This window comes from Myxine glutinosa, chromosome 2, assembly GCF_964187855.1.
Source record: "Myxine glutinosa chromosome 2, kmMyxGlut1.1, whole genome shotgun sequence".
Lineage (NCBI taxonomy): Eukaryota > Metazoa > Chordata > Myxini > Myxiniformes > Myxinidae > Myxine > Myxine glutinosa.
Genome location: NC_136262.1, coordinates 257,861,711 through 257,878,385, shown reverse-complemented (window position 1 = coordinate 257,878,385; position 16,675 = coordinate 257,861,711). Strand labels below are relative to the sequence as shown.

Sequence of the window (16,675 nt, the reverse complement as noted above, 5' to 3'; positions counted from 1 at the left end):
CTTGCACGTTGGCTTGGAGGAATTTTGGCCCATTCCTCTTTTCAGAACAGCTTCAACTCAGATATTTGTGGGCTTTCTTGCATGAACTGCTCGCTTCAGGTTCTGTCACAACATTTCAATTGATTAAGGGCAGGACTTTGATTGTAGATTGAAGCCATTCTGTTATAGATTTACTTGTGTGTTTAGGATTGTTGTCTTGCTGCACGACCCACTTTCTGTTAAGCTTCAGCTCACAGACAAATGCTCTGAGATTCTCCTTTAGAATTAGCTGGTACAATCCAGAATTCATGATTCCCTCAATGATGACAAGCCACCCGGGGTCCTGAGGCAACAAAGCATCCCCAAACCTTCATGGTTGGGATGAGGCTCTTGTGTTGGAATGCGGTGTTTGGTTTTCGCCAAACATAACGTTTCTCATTTAAACCAAAAGATTCCACTTTCGACTCATTTGTCCACAGAACATTCTTCCAATAGCCTTCTGAATCGTGCAGGTGCTCCTTGGCAAACTTGAGACTTTGCTTCTTTGAGAGCAGTGGTTTCCTCCTAGCGATCCTCCCATGCACACCATTCTTGTTCAGTGTTTTCCTGATGGGTTGACTCATGAACACTGACATTAGCCAATGCAAGAGAGGCCTGGAGATCCTTAGACAGACCCTGGCGTACTTTGTGACCTCCTGGATTATTGTACACCTTGCTCTTAGAGTGATTTTCATTGGATGGCCACTCCTAGAAAGAACAACAATGGTGTTCAATTTTCTCCATTTGTACATTATCTGCCTGACAGTGGATTGGTGGAGCCCAACATCTTTAGAAATGGTTTTGCAACCTTTTCCAGACCGATGAGCATCGACAAATCGTTTTCTGAGATCCTCAGAAATCTCTTGATCGGGGAATGAAACGGTTCCACAAACCTGTGGTGAAGACCAGACTCTGATGGTGAACAAGCTTTATGTTTTACATATAGGGCAGGACTACCCAAACTCACTCCTGAGTGTCATTCCATCGATGGAAACACCTGACTGCAATTACTTCCTTAATCAAGCTTCCTTAATACTTTTCCCGAAAACAAAACAACAACAGGAATTTTAAGGCCATTTTCCCTGCTGGAGCGGGGGTTAGCATTGCGGGCCGCATGACAATCCACTCAACCCTGCCCCATTATCCGCATCCCACCCCCCCCCCCCCCCCACCCACACCTCTTCCTCCACCACCCCCAACCATGTCCCTCTCGATCCCCCGTGTCCTCCACCTCCCTCCACACCCACCTCCATCACTCCTCCTAACCAGCCACCCCCAACGCCTCTCAACACATGACCAAACCATCTCAACCCACCCCTCTTCACAGCATCCATCACAGGCTCCACCCCCATCATCCCTCGCAATTCACCACCCGTCCTCCTCTCTCTCAACGACACTCCGCACACCCACCGAACCAGGTCTGCATCTCCACCCCCTCCAGCCGCTCTACACTCTACTTTTTCCGACAAATAAATAGAATTTTTTTTTTTTTTGTATACAAGATCGAGGCTCGTGTAAGAGCTAACATTGATCACAAAAAAGACAAACAAAACATAAAACATGATAAAGGGAGCGGGAGACAAGATGGACAGAGAGAGAGAGGGAAGCACACAAGAACAACATTTGAGAGTAGGGACATCGGGAGATCTGTGGGAGGGAGAGGGCTTGGGGGGAGGAGGCATGGGAAGGGGGGCAGGGGGGGGGGACAATAGGTAAAAAAAAACACATGGACACTGCTAGGACTTCCAGGAAAGAAGTCGGTCAAAAAAAAGGACAGAAGTCGGAAGGAATGTTGGATCATTTTGCTCAATAAATAAATGAAAAGGAAGATTTTGTTTGTGTGCTATTTCTTTGATCAGGCTCTCTTTATATATTATTATTAGGACTTAGATGAATGAAGATCTGATCTGATCACATTTTCGGTCAAATTTAAACAGAAATAAAGAAAATTATAAATGGTTCACAAACTTTTTCTCACCACTGCACATAGTCGAGGCTTGTGAAGGAGCCAGTACTAGTACATTGAACGGATCAGGACATAACAGGACAAAAGGAACAGTAGAGAGGGGGGGAAAAACACCAACATCAGAGCTGAAGTCAAAGGCAGAGGCAGGTGGACAAACAATGGGTGTGGAGAGGAATTGAGGAATTGAAGGCAGAAGAGGATGCATGGTGTGAACAAGACAGATACAGAAGAGAACTTTCAGGAGCAAAAAACAGAAACTTGGAAGGGATTGGGGTGAGTGAGGGTTCAAGGAAGGATTAAAAAAAAAAAGATCAGGGTTTGGATTGGGGATGATCTGAGATGGTGGTGAACTGCCGTCTTGAATACCTGGAGGGAAGGCTTCGATTGAAGAGGATGTGAAAGTTGGTTCCTCAGATGAATAAATGACTGAATGATCGTTTTAAGGCCATTTTTCCCCGCGAAAGTGGGGGTTAGCCTTGCGGGCCCCATGACAATCATGGTTCCCTGTTTGAGGCAATGTTTTTATGGCCGGATGCCCTTCCTGACGCCAACCGTTGGATCACGCTCTTTACGATGCGCAGGGATACGGTGTACCTATTCTAAATCGGGGTACACACCGTGATCATTCATCCCAGCAAGCTGGTACTCAATTTGCCGACCTCGGAAGGATGACAGGCTGAGTCAACCCCCCTGGTGTTAATTCAGCGATCGACTGGGATTCGAACCCAGGATCCTTGGATCCCAAGCCGGCACCCTAACCACTAGGCCACCACCATCCTCAGATGGGAGGGGGAAAATGAAAAAAGAGGAACAAATGAGTGAAGGTCAGCAGTGATCCTGGATTTAGGTCATTTCACCAAAAGTGGTTTGATGGTGGGCAGCGTGTGTTCTACAGAAACATGGGGGGGGGGGGAAGAGAGGAGGCAAAGCACAGAAAGAGCAGAGGGCACAATACCAGAGTGGAAATGGTAGAAAATAGAGACCACCAGCCTGTCTGTGATGGTGTGGCATTGGTATCAGACTCAACTTCATCACAGGAGGGTTCTATAATTTTGAAGGCCTTGGTTTCCACAGCATCAAGTTCAGCAAGATGTGAGGCAGGGGAGCAAACCCAGATGGGAGAGCGGTACTCCATCAAGCGGCGGATAAAGGCCTTGTTCAGGTGAATCAAGGTTCAGGATAGGATAGGAGTTCAGGTGAATCAAGGAAGGTCTTTGTACGAAGTAGGATGCCCAGTCAACATCGGGTTTTGGAGGCCAGCTTTGAAATGTGATTTGCCAAACAAAGATCATGGCTGATAGCGAGACCCAGGATGATCAACTTCCTCAAGAAGATTGTTAAGGAAATAGTTTGGAGAGTTTGCCAGACAGTCCTTTCGGAGAGATGATGATGGGAGTGTGAGATTTGCCAGGATTGAAAGACATATTCCAAGTGTTTGATCATCTTGCGATTATTTTTTTCAAGGTCTGAAGAGGGAAGAGGATGCAGCCTGCCTATTAGTCAGGTTCACTATGTCAATAAATTATATTTCGTTCAAAATCATGGTAGATTAGCAAACCTATACATTTTTGGAAAGGTTATAGCATAAGGAAACTAAAAATCAATGTTTACATTTGGAGAGATACCTGTATGGCGGCCATTTTGGATTTTCAAAATGGCCACTGTAAAATACATATTTTGTTCTATTTCTGCCTCTAATTACCCTAAAAACTTTTTAAAATATACTAAACCTATATTTTCAGGGACAAGGAATCCAATGAAAGTATCAAATTAGTGCTATGGGGAATGGTAAGACACGAATCAAAGGTTTTGAATTGCAAAATACTGTCTTTATATTCGCAATAAGTTGCATAAACAAATACATGTTATCATTTTGTACAGGCAGTTAACATCAAAATGTGTCACAATAATTCATATCACCAAACATACACAGGCAGTCAGCAAAATCATACATACACATGCAGTCAGTATAACTTCACATCTACACAGGCGGTCAATGACAAAATATACACAGGCAGTCAATGGCATCAAACATACACGATTACAGAATATGCCATTTAGAGTTCGTCATCACTGTCCTGTGTGTCGTATCCGACAATATAGTCCGCATCGTTTTCACAGTCCGTTCCACACAAGCAAAGGTCGGTCAAATTGATTGGCAAATCGAATTGGTCGAATGGTCGAACGAAGCGATTGGTCGAATGGAATTGGTCGATTGGTCGAATTGGTCGAATCGAATTGGTCGGAATTGGCAAATGTAAACATTGATTTTCAGATTTTCCATGTAATAACGTTTCCAAAAATGTATAGGTTTGCTAATCTACCATGATTTTGAACGAAAAAAACATAGTGAACCTGACTATATCTGAAAAATGAGGGATGTCACGGCAACGGGTTGAGTCATCAGCAAATAGATGAGGATTTTCCAAAGAGATCATTGATGAAGCTCAGGAACAGGAAGTACTGGGCCCAGACCACTGCCTTGAGGCACTCCAGCCTTGACAGGGAGGGGATACAGACGGCCCCCCTCCTCCCCTCCATAAAAGACCACCCCCACCCCTTTCCCCATTTTTCCATTTAAAAAAAAAAAACTTTTTCCATAAAAGAGTAATTATGTTATAATTATGTCTCTTCTATTGGAATTCGAGATGGTGGCTTGCAAATCGAGCCTCACGGGTGCTGTACAGCAGCATAAAAAAAAAAAATGCAAGGCACAGGGAGGTGAAATTTGCTGCACATGTTGCACACAGAGCAAAACAAGTGTTCATTTACATTCGTATGATGTCTAATAAAGAATATAGAAGCACAGCTGACACGAGGCCGAGGCTTCAGACTCTGGTACGGGAGGTTGCACCGTCAAATAAGCTGTTCCAACCCATCATCTTTGACGGGCGTTTTACCAGTTATTAATAAATATTGTATTCCATAATTAGTCTACATTATTACGTGCAATATTTTTCAAAGTACTGTATTGGTTAGTTGCAAAGTTGGAAAAGAGGAAACTCGCCTTAAACCAATTCTGTATACAGTGCTGATAAGAAAGTCTACATCCCCTTTCAAAATGTTCACCTTTTGTTACCTTGTCGCCTGGAATTAAGTTGCATTAAATCAGACTTTTTGCACCTTTATTTACACATCGTAACCCACAACTTCCATGTGAAAAACAAATTCTACAAATTTCAGAAAATCAATTAAAAATACAAAATTAGAATATGTTGGTTGGATAAGTGTCCACCCCCTTATAATAGCAATTGTAAATCAACTCTGATGATGTCGAGTCTCCTCGGGCTATGATGGCGTGTGCCATCATATTGCCTTTCTATGGCTGGTACACGGGTAAGTGTGTGGTATAGACAAGGAGGGAAGGGGGGGGGGGGGGGGGAGGTCACCCCTCATCTCCGTTTAAATTCACCCTCTCCGTAAATTAGCTCAGGTGTAACCAATCACCTTCAAAATCACACACCAAGTTAATTGGCCTCGACCTGTGTGAAATTGTAGTGATTCTGATTATTTCAGCGTAAAATCGGCTGTTCCTGTAGGTTTCCTCTGCTGGGTAGTGCATTTCACAGCAAAGACTCAACCATGAGCACCAAGGAGCTTTCGAGAGATCTCTGGGATGACGTTGTGGAAAGCACAGATCAGGGGATGGGTATAAAAATATTTCAAAGGCCTTGAATATCCCTTAAAACACAGTCAAGACAATCATTAGGAAGTGGAAGGTGTATGGTACCACCAAGACCCCGCCTATATCAGGCCATCCCTCCAAAGTGGATGCAGAAGAAAGGAGGAGACTGATCTCCTGAGAGGTCAACAAGATGCCAATGGAAACTTTGAAAGAGCTACAGGGCTTTATTGCAAAGATTGGTCACTGTGTGCATGTGACAACAATATCCCAAGCACTCCACAAGTCTAGCCTGTATGGGAAGGTGGCAAGAAGGAAGCCATTACTCAAAGAAGCCCACCTTGAGTCCCAGTTGGAGGTATGCAAAAAAACACCTCTGGAGATTCTTTAGTCGTGTGGCAAAACGTTTTGTGGTCTGACGAAACAGAGATGGAACTTTTTGGCTGAAATGCTAAATGTTATGTTTGGCAGAAACCCGAGACAGCACATCACCCAAAGAACACCGTCCCCACTGTGACGCAGGGTGGCGGCAGCATCATGTTATGGGGATGTTTCTCATCAGAAGTGACTGGGGCACTTGACAACACAGAAGGAAAAATGGATGGAGCAAAATACAGAAAAATCTGAGGAAAACCTGCTGCCCTCTGAAAGAAATCTGAAATTGGGACGGGAGTTCACCTTTCAGCATTACAACAACCCGAAGCACAAAGCCAAAGCTACACTGGAGTGGCTAAGGAACAAAAAGATAAATGTCCTCGAATGGCCCAGTCAGAGCACCGACCTAAATCCAATCGAAAAATCTGTGGCATTATTTGAAGATTGGTGTCCAATCAACACTCCCCATGCAGTTTGACTGAGCTTGAACAGTTTTGTACAGAATGGTTAAATATTTCCCAATCAAGTTGTGAAAAGTTGTTACAGACCTATCCCAACAGACCCACAGCTGTAATTTCTATCAAAGGTGCTTCCACCAAGTATCAACTCAGGGGGGTGGACATTTATCCAACCAAGGTATTCTAGCTTTGTATTTTAAATAAATTTACTGAAATTTGTGGAATTTGTTTCTCACTTGAAAGTTGTGGGTTTGTTGTGCAATTAAAGGTGGAAAAGTGCGATTGAATGCAATTTAATTCTGGGCTATAAGGCAACAAAAGGTAAAAATCTAGAAAGGGGGTGTAAACTTTATATAGGCACTGTGCATACCCCGGGAATATGAAAAAAAAAATAGGGGGCAATACCCTTGGGCGCTCATCTGGTAGAACAAGAGTTACGCCTAGGTCCCCCGTCGGGAAAGTGATGTGAGTTGACAAAGTGGAAGACGCAGAAAACATGCTATGATATGATATTTCGCTCACAAGGTTCAGACATACATGGAGGCAGCCATCTTGGATTTTGACGTGCCGACCCAATTTGCAACAGGGTTCTTCCTTATGCCTAGATACACCCACCCACCAGATTAGAAGTTGGTACTTCGCTTATTTTTCAAGACATTTCGCTCACAAGGTTCAGACATATACATGGCGGCGGCCATCTTGTATTTTGACGTGGCGACCCAATTTTCAATAGGGTTCTTCCTTGTGCCTAGATACACCCACACACCAGATGAGAAGTTGGTACGTTGCTTATTTTTCAAGATATTCAGCTCACAAGGTTCAGACATACATGGCGGCGGCCATCTTCGATTTTTACGTGGCGACCCAATTTTCAATAGGGTTCTTCCTTATGCCGAGATACACCCACACACCAGATTAGAAGTTGGTACTTCCTTATTTTTCAAGATATTTCGCTCACAAGGTTCAGACATATATATGGTGACGGCCATCTTGGATTTTGACGTGGCGACCCAACTTTCAAGAGCGTTCTTGTGCCTAGATACACCCACACACCAGATTAGAAGTTGGTACTTCGCTTATTTTTCAAGATATTCAGCTCAAGGTTCAGACGTGCATGGCGGCGGCCATCTTGGATTTTGACGTGGCGACCCAATTTTCAATAACTAGGGCATGCCCGTACTATATATATATCTAAAAGTATATCCCCCCCCCCTCTATTTACATGCAATGGTTTGGTCCAAAGCTAACGGCTTGCGAGTACGGTGACAATCCCCCCCCTCTATTTACATGAAATGGTTTGGTCCAAAGCTAACGGCTAGCGGAGTTTGGTAAAGAAATCGCCATAGCGTGCACAAATGCGCAGGAAAGCGAAAGAATCGCAAATTAGTTTTAATTAGTTGTAAAACATAGTTTAACGCCAACATAGCGGCAACATAGTTTGCCAACGTGAAATAAATGAATACGCTCTCAAATGTGCCAAAAAAAAAAAAAACGCTACCCGTACGCTCTACCCCGCCCGTACGCCCGTACGCCCGTAAACAAAAAAAACAACGCTCTTCGCTTCCGCCCTTCGCTCTGACTGAATTGGGAGAAATAATGCGCATAAGAAATCGAGAAATTATTATTTTCTCCGGAAGAAATCGAATTACGTACCGTAATGGCGCACGCGCTGGGCTCAGCATCAGCTCGCTCTCACATCGGCCACGCCTACGCAATAACGCGTTCTGTGATTGGATGCCGGAAGTGCAGTCCTCACTGTCCGGAAGGTCGTATATCGCAGTTACGATGAATCGCAAATTAGTTTTAATTAGTTTTATAATTAGTTTAACGGCAACATAGTTTGCAAACGTGAAATAAATGAATACGCTCTCAAATGTGCCATCCGAGGCAGAGTGTGTCCGCCACGTTCGGCACACGCGATAGCTCGCTGCTCTCTGATTGGTTGAATCGTTTTTTGGACATAGCTCGGTAAGTAATTGTCCGATTAATATGAAACCTTGAAAAGGCACATCCTCGGGTCCCCAGCAATATACCTGGCAAGTTTCAAGTATATCGGACCGGTAGTTGTCGAGAAACAGCGGTCACAGACATACAAACAAACAAACGTACAAACAAACATACACACAGAGATTAGTGGAATTATAGATAGATAATAATAATAATCATTCATTTATTTTGTATAGCGCTTTTCATGAAGCCCAAAGGCGCTTTGACAGAGTGCAAAACATAATGCATAACAAAACATGAAAACAACAATTGCAAAAAGACAAGAATCAATAGGGAAATATTTAAAGCAAAAGGAGGGAGAAGGAGAAGTGATAGTCAGGGGTTAAATGCTGTGGGTTGAATGTTGAATGCAGTGCTGAACAGGTGGGTCTTTAGTGATGTTTTGAATGTGGTGAGTGAGGAGGAGTCTCTGATGGTGTGAGGTAGTGAGTTCTAGAGGGTGGGAGCAGCGATGGAGAAGGCCCTGTCCCCCCAGGATCTGAATTTGGTCCGGATGGGGGGGGGGGTCAGGAGGTTGGTACCAGCAGAGCGGAGGTTGCGGGTGGGAGTATGTCTGGAGAGGAGGTCAGCCAGGTAGGATGGGGCCAGGTTATGGAGGGCTTTGTAGGTCAAGAGGAGGATTTTGTACTGGATTCTCTGGGGGATGGGGAGCCAGTGAAGCTTGTAAAGGACGGGGGTGATGTGGTCACGGGTCCGGGAATGGGTGAGTAGACGGGCAGCGGAGTTCTGAATGTATTGGAGTTTATTGGTGATTGTTGAGGGTGAACCATAGAGGAGGCTATTGCAGTAGTCCAGACGGGAGGTGATGAAGGCGTGGATGAGGGTTTCTGCAGCCGTGGAGGAGAGGGATGAGCGGACACGGGCGATGTTTTTCAGGTGAAAGAAGGCTGTCTTTGTGATCTGTTTAGTGTATTTGTCGAAGGAGAGGGTTTGGTCAAAGATGACGCCAAGATTCCGGATGAGAGGGGAGGTGGATACTGGGATTCCGTCGATGTTGAGGGCAAAGTTATGGGTGGATTTTGTGAGCGTTTTTGGGCCAATGACGATTATTTCAGATTTATCACAGTTAAGTTTGAGGAAGTTGATTTGAAGCCAGGATTTTATTTCAGTGATGCAGTTTGTCAGGATAGAGTGGGTGTCGGTGGAGACGGACTTGGTGGAGATGAAAAGCTGGATGTCATCGGCGAAGCAGTGGAATTGGAGACCATGACGGCGGATTAAGTGACCGAGGGGGGACAGGTACAGGATGAAGAGGAGGGGGCCAAGAACTGAACCTTGGGGGACACCTTGGGAGAGGGGAGCAGTGGGGGATTTGCAGTTATTGATGGAGATGAACTGGCGTCTGTCAGAGAGGTATGATTTAATCCAAGAGAGGGCAGTGCCGGTAACGTTAAAGGTGGATTCAAGTCAGGTGAGGAGGATGGTGTGATCGATGGTGTCAAAGGCAGCGCTGAGGTCGAGGAGGACGAGAATGTTGAGGTTGCCAGCGTCAGAGGATCAATAGCGTTCTTCCTTATGCGTAGATACACCCACACCAGATTAGAAGTTGGTACTTCGCTTATTTTTCAAGATAGTCCGCTCACAAGGTTCAGTCATACATGGCATCAGACATACATGGTGGTGGCCATCTTGGATTTTGACGTGGGTTGCACCCACACACCAAGTTCGAATGCGGTCCTTCGCTTATGCACGCACACACGTACGCACGCACGCACGGACGGACACACGGACGGAGGGGAAAACCATAGTCCCCCTTTTGCTCCGCGGTGCGACAGGGGACAACAAAGCAGTATACCACACTGACTAAAGGTATTTTAAACTATCACAGTATTTTTTTTAACCAATTTCATCGGTTGCTAGAAGACAGAGTAGCATGTACAATCACACTAACGTAATCATAAGACTTTAAACAAACAAAAAATACCGATTTGGGGGGAAACCACCACCCTAACTGCCTGATACCTTCTCAGACACCATTTTTTCAAATGCCTTGAACAAATGTTGGTACATCACAGGTGATGAAGGTTGTGGTCAGGTTTCATCGAAATTGTGTGTGTAGTTTCAGAGAGGAAAGCAAATACCTATTGGTGCGGGGCGGGGGGGGGGGGGGGGAGACCGTCAAACCTGGGGGAGGGGTGAGGTGGGGATGGAGGGGGGAGGGGTCAAACCTGGATCCACTTTGACCGACGGTAGACCCACTTAGACATCCGATTTTTTTTTACTTTAGTCACAACATAAATATCATGTGCCAAGTTTAGTCACAATCCCATCAGCGGCTTCAGAGAAGTTGCAAGTGTTTACGGACCGTCGACGGCCATCGCATAAGCTCCCCGGGACTTTATTCCAGGTGAGCTAAAAAGTAAGTTGCCCGTTTGGAATGACTTTCAATATTGTTTTACTACCAGGTAGGCAGACAGAGTAAAAATAAATAAACAATAATATAATTTAATAAAAATTTAAAAATAAATAAACTTCTCTCCTCCGTGCATGTCTGTGCACTGGAACAAGATTCCGTACAATTTGCCAAATTCAGTCAAAGTTCTGCTGAACTACAGCTTCATGTTCCGATTAGTGTTCAAAATGTAACATTCAATTGAAATCAAGTAATTCCTCGATCATAGACTGACAGAGTGAAACAATTGGTCAACCACGCTTTGCAGTAAATGCGTCGGGTAAAAAAAACAAAAAAAAACAAACGAGTTAAACACAATCTAAAGGTGGGGAAGAGGAGACAGGTCACCATGAGATAAAACATGACGCAGGTTGTCACTGCCAAGTTGACGATACAAAATATATATATATATATATATATATATTAATAATAAAATTAAAATAATTAAAATAATAAAAATAAAAAATAATAATAATAATAATAATAATAATAATAATAATAATAATAATAATAATAATAATAATAATAATAATAATAATAATAATAATAATAATAATAATAATAATAATAATAATAATAATAATAATAATAATAATAATAATAATAATAATAATAATAATAATAATAATAATAATAATAATAATAATAATAATAATAATAATAAACCCTGGGGATTCGACAAGCCTGGTGTTGGCTTAGCGGTTAGGGTGCCGGCTTGGGATCATAGGATCCTGGGTTCGAATCCCGGTCGATGGCTGAATTGGCACCAGGGAGGTTGACTCAGCCTGTCATCCTTCCGAGGTCGGCACATTGAGCACACAGGGAACTGGTAATTCCCTGTGTCGCAAGAGGTGACTAACAGGGTTGGCGGCAGGAAGGGCATCCGGCCATAAAACATTGCTTCAAAAAGGGGACCACGGTACCTAAAAAGGCCAATCCCTGCTATGTGGGGGAAAATGGCCTCTAAAGGTGGTTTTTGTTCCTGGATATGACACGACCAACTTGAGGATCAAACAAAGAACTACACAACTCTATATGAAGCAAGTTAAACGTCCCAATAACCCACACATGTTAAAGAAAACCTAGAAACGCACGTTCAGCTCACACAAAGAAAACCGCTCGTTTGGGACAAACAATACCTTTAAATACCTGATATATCTCATATATCTAAAAGTATTTTGACAGCAAACAATTCGGGTGTGTGCGCGCGCGTCACGACCAGGAATTACCTTTGTGCGTCACTTCGGAAAAGCTTCTTGTTGAGAAGGAATTAAATCATCGAATTTCACTTAAAGTTAAATAAAATCGAATTGTACATTTTTACATCGGGATTAATGGGATATCTCAAAAACTAACCCGAACCCTAACAACCACGGTGGACAGGTTAGGGAGGCGACAATAACATGAACGATGATGAAAAAAATTCGATTTGGGTTCAGGTTCGAATCCAGATCCGGCCAATGAGTGGATACAAAAGGTAACCTGCACACCTGGCGGAGGTATGCTCTCTCTCTCTCTCCCGAGTGCCGCTCGAGCTTTTAATCGAACGACCGAGAAAGGTAAACAATAGAGCCGATGGCTGGAGCCCTTCACCACCATCATCGAATCGAATCCAAATCATCAAATGACCATCAGTGAGGACGCGACACCATTTTCAAAATTCCAAAAGCCAAATTAAACAAGCCCACCTGTGAAGAAGAAGTCACACACACACACACACTCCTTCCAGTTCGGCCTTGTACTCCAGTCGTCTGCACCGCACGCCGAATCGCAAACGAGGCTTTGGGCGACACTCGTCCCAATAACAAGAGAACGTTCACATTCGCGTCTCGTGAAGAGATCACCTCAACAACACGCCATTGCACTTACCCTCACCCAGACCAAGAAGACGCAAGGCCTGCCGATAAGAGAGGCCCATGGCGTCAACCCTGTGCGGTAGCTGCTGTGACTGTGGGCGGGAAAGGGAAGCCGAACGAAGCGATTGACCGTGACGTATTTGTACTTTATAAACTCTCATCATTGCACTGCCATTGGTATTGTTTGACACATCAAATGTAAATCTAATGATTTTCGCATGCAAGTCATTGGTGACTTTACCTTGAACATACACCGACCCGAAATAGCACCACAAGCAGACCGGAAGTCGTATTCCTATATAAAAATCATGCCGAGACTCGTAACCGGAAGGAGAATAATCAAGCAATACACCGCCTGAAAGTTTAATTTGTACTATCAAATTAAAGCCCGTTTACTGTTGATTTCAGTCTTCGTGGTTGTGTTCCGTTAGAAAGCAGCTTGCTATCGCTTGATTCAAAGCGCTCAAGCAAGCACTCCAGCGGAACGGAGCGCTCGGCACGCGCCTAGCAAAATGGCGGTCTCCCGGGGAGATGTTTTCGGGTCGTCGTTTTTCGTTTTACTCGATCATCTTGTGACAACTTTCCCCAAATGAATTAATGGTGTGTTAGTAACAGCTTCAGAGTATGAAGGAAAGAAAGATAAATAAATGGGAAGTGAGAAGACTGTTGTTGGTTGGCTTGAATAAGAAGCCAACAGAAGAAGCAAACAAGCACAACAATGAAGAGCAGGGCTCTTGCTTGAGACGGACGAAGTGACGGGCAAGACACAAACTCGTCCGAGAAGATGTTTATTGTAAAAACCAACTCGGGAACTCTCTAAAAAGCCCGTTTATCGGGCTGCATATACGTATATCACAACCAGAAAGCACAACCGAAACCGAAAGCCACGCCTCTCAGGCGAGGCGTGTTTCGGTGGTCACGTGACCGACAGGTGCAAAGGATTATAACCGCAGGCGCGGCACGCTTTGGTGGTCACGTGACCAGCCACCCCGGCGCCGTGGCTTGCCCGCCGGTTACGTCACCGGCTGGAGCAAGGAGATTCTGTTGTTGGTCTCACTTGGGGGACGCATGGGTCGCTACACACGCCCCCCCAGAATGGACTTGATCCAGGAAAGTCAACCTGAGGGGGGTCCGGTGTGGTGGCGGGTGGTCGGATGGGGGGTGCAGTGGACGGGGGGCCGGGCAAGTCCTCGGGGGAGCCTGCCGAGGTTCCTCGCAATCCTCCCGAGGTTGCAGTTCGCAGGTGCAGTGCCGAGAAGGCTCGAGCGGTGCACGCGAAAAGCGGGTGAGCCAACCGAGGGGTTGGTCAAGGCCTCGGGGGAGGCTGCCGAGGTTCCTCGCGGGCCTCCCGAGGTTGCAGTTCGCGGGTGCAGTGCCGAGAAGGCTCGAGCGGTGCACGCTAAAAGCGGGTCAGCCAACCGAGGGGCTGGTCAAGGCCTCGGGGGAGACTGCCGAGGTTCCTCGTGGGCCTCCCGAGGATGCAGGGTCGGAGAAGTAGTTGCGGTTGTAGTTGTGCGAGGGTGACGAAGCGGCCGTGCCGCGAACGTCAGCGCGCGCGAAGGCGACGAAACAGCCGTGCCGCGAACGTCAATGCGCGCGAAGGCGACAAAGCAGCCGTGCCTTCGGAGGGTCTCGGAATAGGTTAGCCCCTCCGGTCGTAGAGGAGCCGAGCGCGGTGCGCAAACCTCATAGTCATGGCCGTCGTCGTTACCGAAACTCCGGCATGTCGAAACCGCGGTCGAAACTGCGCCCGAAGCCGTGCGGGAGAAGCCGGCGTCACCAGCCTAGGTGGCTTCCCTGGCTAGGGCGCGCTTGCCGTGTCCGTTCGCAGCCCCCGAATCCGTTCGGGGGCAGTCGGGATCACGTCGGGGTCACCAGTGAAGAGCAGGGCTCTTGCTTGAGACGGACGAAGTGACGGGCAAGACACAAACTCGTCCGAGAAGATGTTTATTGTAAAAACCAACTCGGGAACTCTCTAAAAAGCCCGTTTATCGGGCTGCATATATATCACAACCAGAAAGCACAACCGAAACCGAAAGCCACGCCTCTCAGGCGAGGCGTGTTTCGGTGGTCACGTGACCGACAGGTGCAAAGGATTATAACCGCACGCGCGGCACGCTTTGGTGGTCACGTGACCAGCCACCCCGGCGCCGTGGCTTGCCCGCCGGTTACGTCACCGGCTGGAGCAAGGAGATTCTGTTATTGGTCTCGCTTGGGGGACCCATGGGTCGCTACAACAACAGCAAAGAACATGGACATCGGTAGATCTGGAGGACGAGGGAGGGGTACACGGTATAAAGCAATTGAACACTTCTAGGAATTTCAATGAACACGACAAGGAATTTTAGGAAAGAAGTTGGGGGTTAAAAGAGGCGGATTTGTGGTGTTTTAACGGGGGTAGAAAAGATCAAGATTTTGGATTGCGGAAGATAAGAGATGGTGGTGAACAGCTGTTTTAAAGACCTGGAGGGAGGAGTGGGATTGAAGAGAGTGAGGGAGTTTGTTCCAGAGGCAGGAGAAAAGAGGAATGAAGGAGTGAAGGTGAGCAGAGAGTCTTGATTTTGGCAGTTTCACCTGAAGAGGGTTGCTGGCAGATCTTGTGCGACCTATAGGAATACTTGGGGGACAGAGCACAGAGAAAGCTGGGGGAGCAAGGCCGGAGAGGAGTCGGTAGAAGGCAGAAAGACCACCAACCTGCCTGCGGTGAGAGAGAGAAAAGCCCTCAGAATCAGCTTCATCACGGGAGATTCCAATGATTCTGAAAGCTTTGGTTTCAACAGCGTGAAGCAGGAGCACCAGCCCAGAGGGGAAAGCAGGAGCACCAGCCCAGAGGGGGGAACAGTATTCCATCGAGCTGCCGATGAAAGCCTTGTATGTGGTGAGGAGCTCAGGTGTGCCAAGGAAGGACTTCGCACGACGGAGGATGCCCAATCTGCATCTTGCTTTGGAGGCCAGCTTGGAAATGTGGTTTTCCCAGGAAAGATCATGGCAGATAGTGAGACCCAAAAGCTTCTGCAGTGTTTCCAGGTGGCTGCACATTTCTGCCTGCAGAGAAATTGACAAGGCTTTGTCTCTCTCTACCACATCCTGCACAAGCACTTCCTCCAGCACTGGAAAGTTTGCATATTTCTCTGCTTCCAATGTCCTCTTCCACAGTGGCAGCTTGGCCAAAAGAGCTTGTAGTTTTTCAGCAGTATCCATAATGGTGACAGCAGAGCCTTGATTCGAAAGATTTACCTAATTCATATGGCCAAAAATATCCGCCAAGTAAGCCAAGCCATGAATGAACTCCTCCCTGTCAAACTCTTCCGAAAGTGGCCTTTTCTTTTGTTTCAAAAAAAGTGAAACTTCTGCCCTAAATTTCATCAAGCGCGACAAGATTTTTCCTCTGGAAAGCCAGGGAACTTCTGTGTGGTGAAGAACTTCATATTCTGCTCCCATTTCTTGACAAGATCTCTTGAAAACGCGGTGATTCAGGTACCTGGCTGTGACGAAGTTGATGACTTTCACGTCAGTAGACAAGACTTCTTTCAGGTTTGTTGGCAGAGTCTTTGATGCTAGTGCATGCCAATGTGGAAAAACAGTGAGCGGCGATGACCTGAACTTCTTTCTTCACCAAATCGGCAAGACCAGATGTGTTGCCAAGCATCGCAGGTGCTCCATCTGTGCACAGAGTGGCCAAATTTTTCTTCCAGTCAAAGTTTTGCTCGGCAAAGAAACTTTTCACTGTTTCTAAGATGTCAATCGCCTTTGTAGTTTCCAAAAGAGCCTCAAAAAATAGGACTTCCTCTTCTTTGATAGCATCAGCATACACAAAGCGGACGAAAACGAGGAGCTGGCTGCACTCAGAGACGTCAGTAGTTTCATGCAGTTGAATACAACAGGCATTTTAAGGCCATTTTCCCTGCGAGAGCGGCGGGGGTTAGCCTTGCAGTCCCCATGACAATCTTCTCCATTTTGCCCTATTTTCTGCATCTCTCC

General features: G+C 45.9%; 1 protein-coding gene across 2 annotated transcripts in view; it reads right to left on the bottom strand.

Moving 5' to 3' along the window:
• The window catches only part of TTC31 (tetratricopeptide repeat domain 31), a 103,855-nt gene extending 90,872 nt beyond the window's left edge, over positions 1-12,983 (bottom strand). For both annotated transcript variants that reach the window (XM_068105827.2, XM_068105828.2), the window contains exons 1-2: positions 12,936-12,983; positions 12,708-12,786 (exon numbers count right to left, since the gene is read on the bottom strand). The gene's annotated coding sequence lies outside the window, so the exon portion shown is untranslated. The remainder of the gene's footprint in view (positions 1-12,707; positions 12,787-12,935) is intronic.
• Between the last annotated feature and the right edge of the window lie 3,692 nt (positions 12,984-16,675).